This window comes from Rhineura floridana, chromosome 14, assembly GCF_030035675.1.
Source record: "Rhineura floridana isolate rRhiFlo1 chromosome 14, rRhiFlo1.hap2, whole genome shotgun sequence".
Taxonomy (NCBI): domain Eukaryota; kingdom Metazoa; phylum Chordata; class Lepidosauria; order Squamata; family Rhineuridae; genus Rhineura; species Rhineura floridana.
This window is the reverse complement of record NC_084493.1, coordinates 24,312,139-24,325,443: the sequence shown is the minus strand read 5'-3', so window position 1 is coordinate 24,325,443 and position 13,305 is coordinate 24,312,139. Positions and strand designations below refer to the sequence as shown.

The 13,305-nt window shown below is 43.8% G+C and overlaps 1 non-coding gene across 1 annotated transcript; it reads right to left on the bottom strand.

Moving 5' to 3' along the window:
- Nucleotides 1-290: 290 nt before the first annotated feature.
- On the bottom strand, nt 291-362 carry TRNAT-UGU (transfer RNA threonine (anticodon UGU)). Its single transcript has one exon. It is a non-coding gene; the product is annotated as a tRNA-Thr (tRNA).
- Between the last annotated feature and the right edge of the window lie 12,943 nt (nt 363-13,305).

Below are 13,305 nucleotides of genomic sequence, written 5' to 3'. Positions count from 1 at the left end.
GTCCTGAAAGGTCTGAAGTCAGCTGTGGGGAAGGGAGGTGTGGCCAGCGGAGGGCAGAGTCCCTCCAAAATGCAGCCAGAAAAACCATTCTAGTGTGCCTACAGCCTGTGCCTTCGATTGTGAGCTCCTAGGGGACAGGACAGGCCTATTAAAATTAAAGGGGGAAACACAGGAACATAGGAAACTGCTTTATATCGAGTCAGACTATTGGTCCATCTAGCTCAGTATTATCTGCACAGACTGGCAACAGCTCTCCAGGGTTTCAGGCTGGGTCCTCTCCCAGCCCTAAATGGAGATGCCAGGGATTGAACCTGGGACCTTCTGAATACAAAGCAGATGCTCTACCACTGAGCTACGGTGTCTTGACTGAACATTCATCCATACAGAATGTTACTTCTGCATAGGCAACTCACATGTTTAGGGAGAAGAGCTCTTCCTCCCCTCACCCCAACATATGCAGATGGGTTTTGTATGTATAGGATTCACACACACCCCAGCTTGCTACGGGAGCATTCCACCACATGAGCCTCCCACCTTCAGTCAGCAGCATTGATCAGACTAGAGATGGAAAGATCTGTCAATGTCACTTCTCTCAGTTTCTCATGCTTCTGATCTTAAATTCAGTTCTCCACATTTCTGCAGCAATTTCTGATTTGTTTTGTGTGGGAGGGAAAAATCCTCATGAAAATTCTTCACCATTCTAGTGCAAATTTCTCCTAATAAACGTTAAGTGTTATAGGACTGAGGGTTGAGATGGATTATTTCTATGTATCCCTTTTCCAGCCTCTGATTTGGGATCTGCAAAGGAAGAGACCTGCTCTACTGGTCAGACTAGTTCCACTCATAAGTTAATGGGTTCAGCCAAATCTGTCAAGTGCCCCCATTAAGAAGTGCAAGAATCTGTCAGAGAAGCAATGTAGCCCATTAAAAACTCTTTCAGGGCAGAGGCCTCCCTCGCAACAAGGAAGTAGTTTATGTGTCTGTGTGAGAGTTAGTCTGGAGAAGATGGGAACTAGGAAGACACACAGAGAGGCTTGCTCTCTGCACTATGGCTTTGGGGTGCCTCCCTACAAGCCTGATGGAAAAGCAAGATCTATTGGATTGTTAATGCTGCGAACCCCTCCATATTATGCTCAGGCTGTATATATGTGTAAATAAAAACCACATATCCTACTACTACAGTCTCGGTTGACCTTCATTCTACAGGAACCAAACCCTGGGTAAGCCCTGAAAGTCTTGTACAGCTCAGAGGTTGGGGTGGCACGCAACAATATACTTGTATGCAGTTTTGAGTAATGTACCCATTTTTGCAAGGAATTCTTCCTAATGCAGTGCATTTGTGGATTTTATTTCCACTTATATTCATTTTTATGGACCTTTTACCCTAATAATCCATTTTGGGTGGTTGAAGAACTGCACTGAAAAAATTAGATAAGTGCAAATTTCAAAGGATGGCTGTGATTTGGTTCTCATGTTGTTTTAGAAAGTGTGAATTGAATTTCTCCCCTGTCACTAGGGGAGACACAGTTTTACTATCTCAGAGGCCATGTCCTGTCAAGGACTTTGGAGTATATGGAGGGTAAATAGCTGTAAGATGCTCTGAGCCCATGGGATAGACAACACAAACACACATTTCATATCAGCATCCTCTCAAAACAAAACCAAGGACAATTTCTCCGCTGCCTGCCAATACTCTTTGCAGCCTCTAATCAAGCATGGATGTTTTCCTCATCCTCCCAGGTGCCAAGGGCTCATGATGTCTATCCGTTTGTCTTAGCAAACATTCCAAGCAGTTTGCACAGAGCTGGGTTTCCTCCCCATTGCTGTCCATCCCTTTTGGTCCATAGCGGGTGCTCTGATGTGTTCTGAATCCCATAGTCCCTTAGGCCTGGCAAGAACCAGGTGCCCAGGTTGAACATGCCTCATACTTGTGCACCCACGTGCATGATTACAAGTACCGGGTATGTTCAAGGTGCTGGTTCTGGTGTATAAAACCATGAACAGCTTGAGACTGGCATTCCTAAAATATTGTCTCACCCATTATATACCCAATCGATCACTATGCTCTGTGGTAGAGGGCCTTCTGCAGATATCATCTCATCAGGAGATCTTTTTCAATCAAAATAGGAATCAGGCCTTTAGTGTTGTGGCACCGACCCTCTGGAATTCCCTCCCCTTAAATATTAGACAGGCACCGTCTCTGTTGCCTTTTGGGTGCCTACTGAAGACTTTCCTCTCTCAACAAGCCTTTTACCTTATCCCAGTCTGCATCTGTACTGGAACATTTTTAGATGTTTTTATTATTTTATCGCTTGTGTGTTTGCTGCCCTGGGCTCCGTTGGAAGGAAGGGCGGGGTATAAATTCAATAAATAAATAAATATATAAATAAGTAAAATCTCAAGTGAGAAGCGGCCTTGATAACTTTTCAGAGCTGTTGTAAGACAATTTTATCAAGGCTTGCAAGGGTCAAAACTTTTAACAGTGCAATCCTCAGCACACTTGCCAGGGCAAAGCACACCATTCCTAAACACACTCAGGGCTTTCACAGTCTATATTCACCCTGAAAAGCAAGATCAAGTGAGCTTTTGCCCTTCTGCTCCACAGGAGTTTCTGTCCCCCCTCCCCTGAGCTCAGCTTAGGACACCAGCAATACAGTTTACCAGGGCAACCAAAATGATCAAGCGGATGCAGCAACTTCCCTATGAGAAAAGGCAACAGGAGTTAGACCTTTTTAGTTTAGTGAAAAGATGAGTAAGAGGGAACATGATGGGAGCATATTAAATGACGTGCGGTGTGGAGGAAGTGGACAGAGAAAAGTTTTTCTCCCTCTCTCCTAACATTAGAACTCAGGGACATCCAATGTTGGAAAATTCAGGAGAAACAAAAGAAAATACTTTGTCACACAGTGCATAGTTTTATTTATTCATTAAATTTATATCCCGCCCTTCCTCCCAGTAGGAGCCCAGGGTGGTGAACAAAAACACTAAAAACACTCTGAAACATCATAAAAACAGACTTTGAACATAGTTAAACTATGGAATTCGCTCCTACAACAGGAAACGATGGTCACCAACTTGGATGGCTTTAAAATAGGATTACACAAATCCATGGATGATATCAATGGCTACTAGGCACAATGGCTATGTTCTACCTTCACTGTTGGAAGCAGCATGCCTCCTAATACCTGTTGTGGGAGTCACAAAAGGGGAAAGTGCTATTTCACCCAGGTCCTGATTGTGGACTTCCCATAGGTATCTGGATGTATCTGAATCCAGGATGCTGGACTAGATGGGCCTTGGCCTGATCCTTCAGGACCCTTGTTGTGTCCTTTTGGAATTTACTTTTGGGTACTGCTTGAGATTGCACCGTAAAATTTGGAGATAAGCATAACTAAATCATTTGTAGTCTTACATAGAAGTAAACCCTACTGTGTACAGTAAACCCTACTAAGTAAACATGTACAGGATTTGCACATTTTCATCAAAAGTTACAAGCAACCGGACTTTTTCATTGCTGTTGTGTTGTCTAATCTGGTCCAAGAGGCACTGATGTTTGCCAGCTCCGGTGGTTCCTGGGGGCCCAGCAGGACCAGATTAATACCTGGAGGCTTCTGGCTGGCTGCTGTTGAAAACAGAATTAGTAGTTAAATGGGCCTTTGACTTGATCCAGGAAGGCAAATCTCTGTGCCCTTTTATGCACTGTTTTGAGAGAAGAGATCTGGATTCTGCACAAATACTGTAAATGTGTGAGAAAAAGAAGCTATGTGGAAAGGCCCTAATATAATAATCTTTATCCTTTTTGGATCCAGGATCCACATTTTAATCACAAACTGCAATATGGCATTCACTTTAATATTTAATTATTTAATATTTAAATAATCAGTTTTATTTCCTCCCTCTCTCTCTCAATCTCAATCTCAATCTCTCAGAGACACACAACAGGGACATATTCCTGCATTTTTCATAGCTGCATGAAGAGAGAATGTTGGCAGATGTTCTACTCTGACAGCTATGGCTCTAGCTGACAGAGGATTCTTGTAGAGGCAAGGCAAGGCAATCAGGACGGACAGTTCAGTGTGGAGCTGGAGTAAATTTTAGAAACCTTAGACAAGGCTGCAGACTGAGCTTTAAACCAGGAGTGGGGAAACATATTCAGCCCGAGAGCCGCAATCCCTTCTGAGCAACCTTCTGAGGGCTACATGCCAGTGGTGGGCGTGGCCACATGCACAAGTGGGTGGAGCAACAGATATACATTTTACCTTGCATTTTTGTTTATTTAAATATTCATGTACCACACTTTCATAAAAATATAAACAAGGCTACTCTGTGTGTGTGTGTGTGTGTGTGTATACAGTAGGGCCCCACTCATACGGCGGGTTACGTTCCGGACCCCCGCTGTAAAGCAAAAACCGCTGTAAAGCGGAACTCGTTTAATAGAATGGCGCATGATGCCTGAAAACCGCCATAAAAGCGGAACAAGTGCCGTATGAGTGGGGCTTTAGTCTAATCGTGTCTAATTGAGACCGCTGTATTAGTGAATCGCTGTAAAGCGAATCGCTGTAAAGTGAGGCCCTATTGTAGAGTAGGCTAGTTTCTCCCATTCCCCTTTGTATCTTCCACCACGGGAAACAAGCAATATTATCCGAGTTTAAGGAAACATTTCAGCCAGGCAAGAATATTCAGGAGGAGATGCAGGGCCAGTGAAGGTGTGGCCCAGGGAGACTTCAGCGGTCCAGATTTGGCCCCTGGGCCTGAGGTTCCTCACCTCTATCTTAAACAGATTCAACTTTAAGTAAGGGTGTGGGCCCGTCTTAGTAGTTAGCTCCCACTGCCAGCAAATCTGGCCTGGAGTCTTCAGAATTGGAGATCAGCAGGCTGATCTCTGCCTGTACTGAAGCTTCTGGGGCAGTGGAGACCATTGTGGCTTGCAGTGGCTGCTGGTGACGCCAAGTCAGTAAGACAGTGGAATCCACTCTAGGTTTTAGTCTGAACTTTCAAAAAGCTGTCCAAGGTGCGAAGAGGGGAAATTGCAGCCTGAGGTCATGACACCAGGTGCAGCCTGCTATGCAGCATTGAACAAAGCTACACCAATTGTACTATCTTCTTCTATGCAACTACTCAGATCAAGGGACCGGTCTCCTTTGCAGCAGATCACCTTTCCTCTCCAGATGGCTCTATGGACAGCTGCTGGTCATGGCAGCTATATGGAATCTCCATGTTCATAGGCAGTTTCCCTCTGAATACCACTTGCTAGCAGGGGAGGGCTGATCTCCACAAGTCCTGCTTATATGGGCTTTCCAGAGGCCCCTAGGAGCACAGGAGGCTGCCTTATACTGAGTCAGATCCTTTGTTCCATCTAGTTCAGTATTGTCTAAATTGACTGAAGGAGGCTCTCTTGGGTTTCAGAGAGGAGCTTTTCCCAGCCTTGCCTGGTGACACCTGAGATTGAACCTGGGACCTTCTGCATGCAAGACAGATGCTCTCCCACTGAGCTACAGCCCTCCTCTTGGTTGGACTGTGAGGGAAATAGGATGTTAGACTTCTTGGATTGCTGATCTGATCCAGGCAGGTGTTGTAGCCTGTCCAGAATGGGAACCCACAGAGCCAGGCAGCCAGAATCTCAGCACCTTGGATAGCTTCGAGTGCACCACTTGCCTTGAGGAAAGCTGGAATGTCCTAACCTGGCTCTGAAGAGGAGCCTGCAGGTCAAGGCTGACCAGTTTGTCTCAGCACCAAGGGAAACTCCTAGTGAGCAATTTATTCCAACAAGGGCTGGAGGTGCAATGAGGCCTTTTAATCCCCTGCCTCCAGTCTACCTCTCCTAGGCTCTGCCCCCTTTTGAAGAACCCAGGGCTTTTAAAGGGCTAATATCTGGCCCGAAGGCAGGTACTTCTCCTCCGCTCCCTGCACTGTTGGAATGGGAAGGCAGCGTGGCAGGCGCTCGGTTCCTCAGGCCCAGGGGAAGATGCCTGGGATAGTCCCAGCTCGGAATCTTTGTGCCCTGGTGCTGAGGGATTCAGTCTAACTCCTGCCTATCAGCCAGCCTCAGACTGAGGTTCAGTGTTCTCCGGTTCATGGCTCAAAGCCATGCTCAGAGCCAGGAACCTAGCATAACACCTCAGCTGGTGACACAGTGGCCTCTGACTTAGTGTCCTAAGGCTTGTTCACATGCTATGCTGGACACAGGTATAAGCTGCGCTACACATGTATAAGTGTATGTGTGGCAGTGACTTCATTTGTTGACCTGTACAGCTTAGCTATTGTGTGCACACAGCCATAGGTTCGTTGAATGTTACCTGTGAGCCACTGTAGGCGTGTTCAACTCAACTATTTGTGTACACAGGTACAAAGATTGTCCTCTCTTTGTATGTGCCTGTTGTGGTGTTCCTCTTTTAGTGGGATGGGTAGTATTTGTCCTTTTTATCATAATGCAGGATGAATACTTTTGTTTGTTTTCAGCTTTGGTATTTTATAGTTGTAAATCACTTCAAGACATTTTATCTGGTAAGCAATGAATAAATTGTTGTAAACTGCCCAGAGAGCTTTGGCTATGGGGCGGTATACAAATGTAATAAATAAATAAATGTAACCAGCAACAACAACAATGTGTGAACACCCCTCTGGTCACTGATGGATTTCAGGCTCATGACATGGAGGCTTGTTTATTTATTATTACATTTACATCCCACCTTTCCTCTAAGGTGCTCAAGGTAGCGAACACAGTTCCCCTCCCTCTGCATTTTATCTTCACGACAACCAGTGAAGTATGTTAGGCTGAGAAACTGTGACTGGCCCGAGGTCACCCAGAAAGCTTCATGGCTGAGTGGGAATTTGAACCCTGGTCTCTCAGGTCCTAGTCCAAAACTCTAACCATTACACCACACTGGCTCTTGACTGAGGTCTGATAACTCCCTAAGTCCAGATTACCCCCTTAGGCTCCACACTCCCTAACCCTGAGTAGGGTGGCGTCTAAAGCAGGGGTGGGGAAATTTTTAGTCTGAGGGCCACATGCCCTTCTGAGCAACCTTCTGAGGGCCACATGTCAGTAGTGGGCATGGCCAGAGGCAAAAGTGGGTGGAGCAATGAATGTGAATCTTTCCTTTGTACATTAGACTACTTTCTACACACACATCCCTCCACATCCAGACAAGCAAGAGACATGGTCAGAGTTGAAGGACTCATCCCAATCTGGCAAATATACTCAGAGGGCAAAGCAGGGGCAGTGAGGGGTGTGGCTTGTGGATTGTTTCAAGGGTCAGATGCAGAGGACAGGACGGACACATCTGGCCTCCAGGCCTGAGGTTCCCCATCCCTCTTAAGAAGATAAAGACATAAGAAGAGCCCTGCTGGATCGGGCCAGTGGCCCATCTAGTCCAGCATCCTGTTTTCAGAGTGGCCAACCAGATGCCCATTATGGGAACCCCACAAGAAGGACCTTGGTGCAAGAGCACTCTCCCCTCCTGATGTTTCCAGCAAGTGGTATTTGGAAATATACTGCCTCTGATTGTGGAGGCAGAGCATAGCCAGCGTGGTTAGTAGTCTTTGATAGCCTTTTCCTCCATGAATTTGTCTAATCCTCTTTTAAAGCCCTCCAAGTTGGTGGCCATCACTGCCTCTCGTGGGAGTGAGTTCCATAGCTTAACTGTGAACTGCATGAAGAAGTACTTTCTTTTATCTCTCCTGAGTCTTCCAGCATTTAGCATCATTGAATGTCCTTGAGTTCTAGTGTTACGAGAGAGGGAGAAAACCTTCTATCAACTCTCTCCATGTCATGCATAATTTTATAAACATCTATCGTATCACCTCCTACTTGCCCTTTCTCTAACGCTCAAATGCTGCAGCCTTTCCTCATCCTCTTGATCATCTTGGTTGCCCTTTTTTTAACTCTTTCCAACTGTACAATGTCCCTTTTGAAGCGGAGGCAACCAGAAATGTACACAGTATCCCAAATGCGGTTGCACCACAGATTTGTATAACGGCATTATGATGTTGGCAGTTTTATTTTCAATATCTTTCCTAATGATCCCTCGCATGAAATTTGCCTTTTTCACAGAGGGCAAAGGGTTCTAAAGGGCAACCCCCTGACCTGGTGTCTACTTCTTTCAGTGGTCCTTGCCCAGCACTCTCCCTACAGTGCTGGGTAGGGGTCGTAGAACAGGAGATTCCTTTCTCCCCTGATGAATGAGGCTCAAGAGGAAGACAAAGTCGTAGCTCAGGGTCTGACCATCAGCCTAGGATTCATTGCCAGAAACCTGGTGGCATTCTACAGCTAGCAGGATGGTGGCCACAGGCTCAACCAGCTCACTCCCCCCATCTATTTGTGAGCACGGGCTATTGCTCAAGATCAGGGCTGTGAAAGCAGGGCTCTTCTTTTGCTCGTAACTGATGGAGAATTTTCTCATTTGGGAACTTTGACTGGGAGTCCTTGAAGAAATTTGAAGACACAGGCTTGAAGCAAAAAGTTAGGTCTTTATACTTTACATGCGTAAGCAGGGTCAGTCCCTCTGAGACATCCAGGAGAGGCTGCAATGAGACACTATTTGCAGGGTCTTTTATACAGTACTAAAAACACATGTGACATCTTTACACCAATCATACACGTTCCTTCCCACATAACACAACAGTTCCTCCTCTCTGCAATCTTTCCAAACCAATCAGAAAGCATTAGGTAATTCTATTTCTTATTCCAATATTCTGTCCATTTTATTAATATCACCATTGTTCTGCTGTCCCCCTTGACTAATGCTCTTTCAGGCCAGTTGAAACCAGTTACTACCGTATACTACACTCCACTATTGTGAATCGGCTTTCATGCATACCCTGTACTTTCATTGATCCTGATCAGTCAGGCTGACCCAGGTATACCTGGAGATATTAACGATGCTGGGTTAGGATGCCTGAAAGTTCATGAACACCACAGTTCTATTACTTGCTTTAGAGGTTCTTATTCCTTATATATTCTTAGAAGTCCCATTCCTAACTTAAAAATACATAGTGGCGTAGTGGTTAAGGTTTTGGACTATGACATGGCAGACCAGGGTTCAAATCCCCACACAGCCATGAAACTCATTGGGTAACCTTGGGCCAGTCACTGTCTCTCAGCCTCATGAAAACCCTATTCATAGGGTTGCCATAAGTCGGAATCGACTTGAAGGCAATACATTTACATTTTTTTTAAAGAGAAGGAGTTATGATTAAAGGTACTGGACTATGACTGGAGACCACACAGTAAGGGAATACGGTGGGTGGATTCTGAGCCAGCCGCTATCTCTCAGCCCCAGAGGAATGGGAAAGGCAAACTACCTCAGAATACCTTTGTACCATGAAAACCCACTTACAAAGTTGTATTCTACTTATTAAAATTGCAATTGAACACACTGGGTTATTTTAGAAATCATTATTAAACCTCAACGTTTCTCTCATTTCTAACTTTGATACTTGTTACAAAGTTTTTCCCCTAGTCGATGTCATTGCTCTACACAAGAATCAAATATAAGTGATTTCTAACTATTTTCCTTCACTAAAATTAGTTTCCCAGGATCAAGCAGTATAATATATCAATCATAGAGGAAGGCAATGGTAAACCACCTCTGAATATCTCTTACCATGAAAACCCTATAAACAGAGTATCCAAAATGCAACACAAGATAGCGCTGGAAGATGAGACCCCCAGATCAGAAGGCACTCACCGAGCTACTGGGGAAGAACAAAGGACAAGGACAAGTAGCGCTGTGACTAATGACGCAGCTGGGTCAAAGCCAAAAGGAAGCCCAGAGGCTGATGCGCACAGATGCGAAAGGAGAGTCCAGAGTTGTACGACGCACACAATAGGAACATGGAATGTGAGAAGCATGAACCAGGGAAAGTTAGAAATTGACACCACACCAAAGAAGACTCGGACACAGATATGGAATAATGTTATATTTATTTAAAATATAACAACATAAAGCTTCTTCCAATTATAAGCCAATAGCCTAATTAAACTTGCTTCGGGCAGGTGAGGATACCTAACTGGGAGGTAATCTAGCCTCCAAATTGTCTGGGCATGTAAATCAGAACCTACCTTGACTCCTGAGCAACAGAAATGGTTGAAATTAACCCTCCTTGCTAATAGAGCCAATCATGTGGTTCCAACCTCCACACCCCGGCCCCGGCGTACAGGCGTTCACCCTGATGCGCAAGTTGGTTCCACAAGGGCACCCCCAGATCCCCACAAGCCACACATGACTGTTGGTTCTCTAGTGAGTGCCCTCTAATAGAATGCCTCAGTTACCTTCATTCTATCCCCACTTTCCTCACCTGCCCGAATTCCATGCCAGCCACCGCAAGACAACCCAACCCCCCCACACATAATTGCCAATTGAATCAACCGAGCAGTATGGAGTAGGCAAAACGAAAGGGATTCTGAAATCAGAATCCCCCCCAAAAAATTCCTACTCAGCCCCAGCCTTGGCGACTAGCAAAGCCCATACTGACAAGGGGGGGCGGGTGCTGCAAGGCAAAGAAAGGCGCAAAGACTAAAGAGGAGCTGGCTTATAAGCCTTCGAATCGCTCCCTCTCATGGGTTGAAACATCCCACCTGACCTCATTTGAATCCTACCCAATGTTCCTGAGCCTTCTGTTTAACCAGGGTGGTGGCAAAAACGCCCCCACTTAAGGCTGGAACGACATTGTCAAACAAGAAATGGAATGCATCAACATTACAATACTTGGTGTGAGCAAATTAAAATGGATGGGAATGGGACATTTCCAATCAGGCAACTACAAAATATTTATGCAGGAAATGAGAAATTAAGAAGAAATGGGGTTGCTTTAATAGTGAGAAGTGATGTAGCAAGAGCAATTAGGAGCTACAATGCAAGGTCTGAGCGAGTGATATCAGTGAGATTAAATGGGAAACCTATCAACATAACCATCATCCAAGTCTATGCTCCGACAGCAAACACAGAAGAAGAGGAATTGGAGAGATTTTATGCAGAAGTACAGGAAGAAATTGATCACACACCAAAACAAGATGTGCTGATAATCACGGGGGATTGGAATGCAAAAGTAGGTAACAGAGAAGAACTAGGAATTGTGGGGAAATGTGGCTTAGGAGACAGAAATGAAGCAGGAGAAAGACTTATTGAATTCTGTGAAGCCAATCATTTGTTTCTTGCAAACACATTTTTTGAACAACCGAAAAGATGACTATACACATGGACATCACCAAATGGTCAATATAGGAATCAAACTGATTATATAATTGGTAGCAGAAGGTGGAGAAGTTCTATACTTTCTGCAAAAACAAGACCAGGAGCAGACTGCGGTACAGATCATGAACTGGTCGTATCGAAAATCAGAGTAAAGCTAAAGAAGACCAAGAAAGCAATCATAATGCCAAAATACAATTTAAATAACATCCCAGAAGCATATAAAGATCAAATAAGGAACAGGTTTGTGACTTTAAATTTAGTTGACAGAGAACCAGAAGAACTACGGAGTGAAGTCAGAAACATGATCAGGGAAGAATGCAAAAAGACGATACCTCTAGTTAAAAAAAGAGAAAGATCCCAATGGATGACTGAGAAACTCTTCAAATGGTTAAAGAGAGAAGGAAGCAAAAGCAAAAGGAGATAGAAACACGGTCAGAACCTTAAATACAACAATACAGCAACTAGTGCGTAGGGACGAAGAGAACTATTACAATAATTGCTGTATAGAAATAGAAGAGGACAACAAAAAGGGAAGAACAAAAGATTAGAGAAATGAAAGGGAAATTTAAACCAAGAGTAGGGATGTTGAATAATCAACAGGGGAACACACTGAATGACTGAGATGAAATAAAAGGAAGATGGAAGCAATACACTGAAGAACTCTATAAAAGAGATGCCAGGATGACAGATTCATTCACGGAGTAACCATATGATGAAGAAGCAGAAATTTTAGAATGCGAGGTGAAAGCTGCTCTTAAAATACTTGGAAGAAACAAATCACCAGGAATAGATGGCATACCAATAGAGTTGCTACAAGCTACTGAGACTGAATCTGTCCAAATTTTGACTAAAAACTGTCAAGAAATATGGAAAACTAAACAATGGCCCACAGACTGGAAGCGTTCCATATACATCCCAATTCCAAAGAAAGGGGATCCCAGAGAATGCAGTAATTATCAAACTATTGCCTTAATATCCCATGCAAGTAAAATAATGCTCAATATTCTACAACAAAGGCTCTTGTCATATATGGAGTGAGAAATGCCAGACGTACAAGCTGGATTTAGAAAGGGAAGAGGTATCAGAGATCATATCGCAAACATATGTTGGATAATGGAATGGACCAAGGAATTTCAGAAGAAAACCACCCTGTGCTTTCTAGATTACAGCAAAGCCTTTGACTGTGTAGATCATGAAAAACTATAGAATGCTTTAAAATAAATGGGGGTGCCACAGCATCTGATTGTCCTGATGCGCAACCTATACTCTGCACAAGAGGCTACTGTAAGGACAGAATATGGAGAAACCGATTGGTTCCCCATCAGAAAGGGTATGAGACAGGGTGTATTTTATCACCCTATTTATTTAATCTATACGCAGAACATATCATATGGAAAGCAGGATTGGACCAAGATGAAGAAGGTGTGACAATTGGAGGGAGAAATATCAATAATTTAAGATATGCAGACGATACCATACTGCTAGCAGAAACCAGTAATGATTTGAAACTAATCCTGATGAAAGTTAAAGAGGAAAGCACAAAAGCAGGACTACAGCTGAATGTCAAAAAGACTAAAGTAATGACAACAGAAGATTTATGCAACTTTACAGTTGACAATGAGGACACTGAACTTGTCAAGGATTATTAATATCTTGGCACAATCATTAACCAAAATGGAGACAATAGTCAAGAACTCAGAAGAAGGCTAGGACTGGGAAGGGCAGCTGTGAGAGAACTAGAAAAGGCCCTCAAATGTGTATCACTGAACACTAAAGTCAGGATCATTCAGACCATGGTATTTCTGATCTCTGTGTATGGATGTGAAAGTTGGACAGTAAAAAAAGCAGATAAGAGAAGAATGAATGCATTTGAAACGTGGTGTTGGAGAAGAGCTTTGCAGATATCATGGACTGCAAAAAAGACAAATAATTGGGTGTTAGATCAAATTAAACCAGAACTATCACTAGAAGCTAAAATGATGAAACTGAGGTTATCATACTTTGGACACATCATGAGAAGACATGACTCATTAGAAAAGATAATAATACTGGGAAAAACAGAACGAAGTAGAAAAAGAGGAAGGCCAAACAAGAGATGGATTGATTTCAT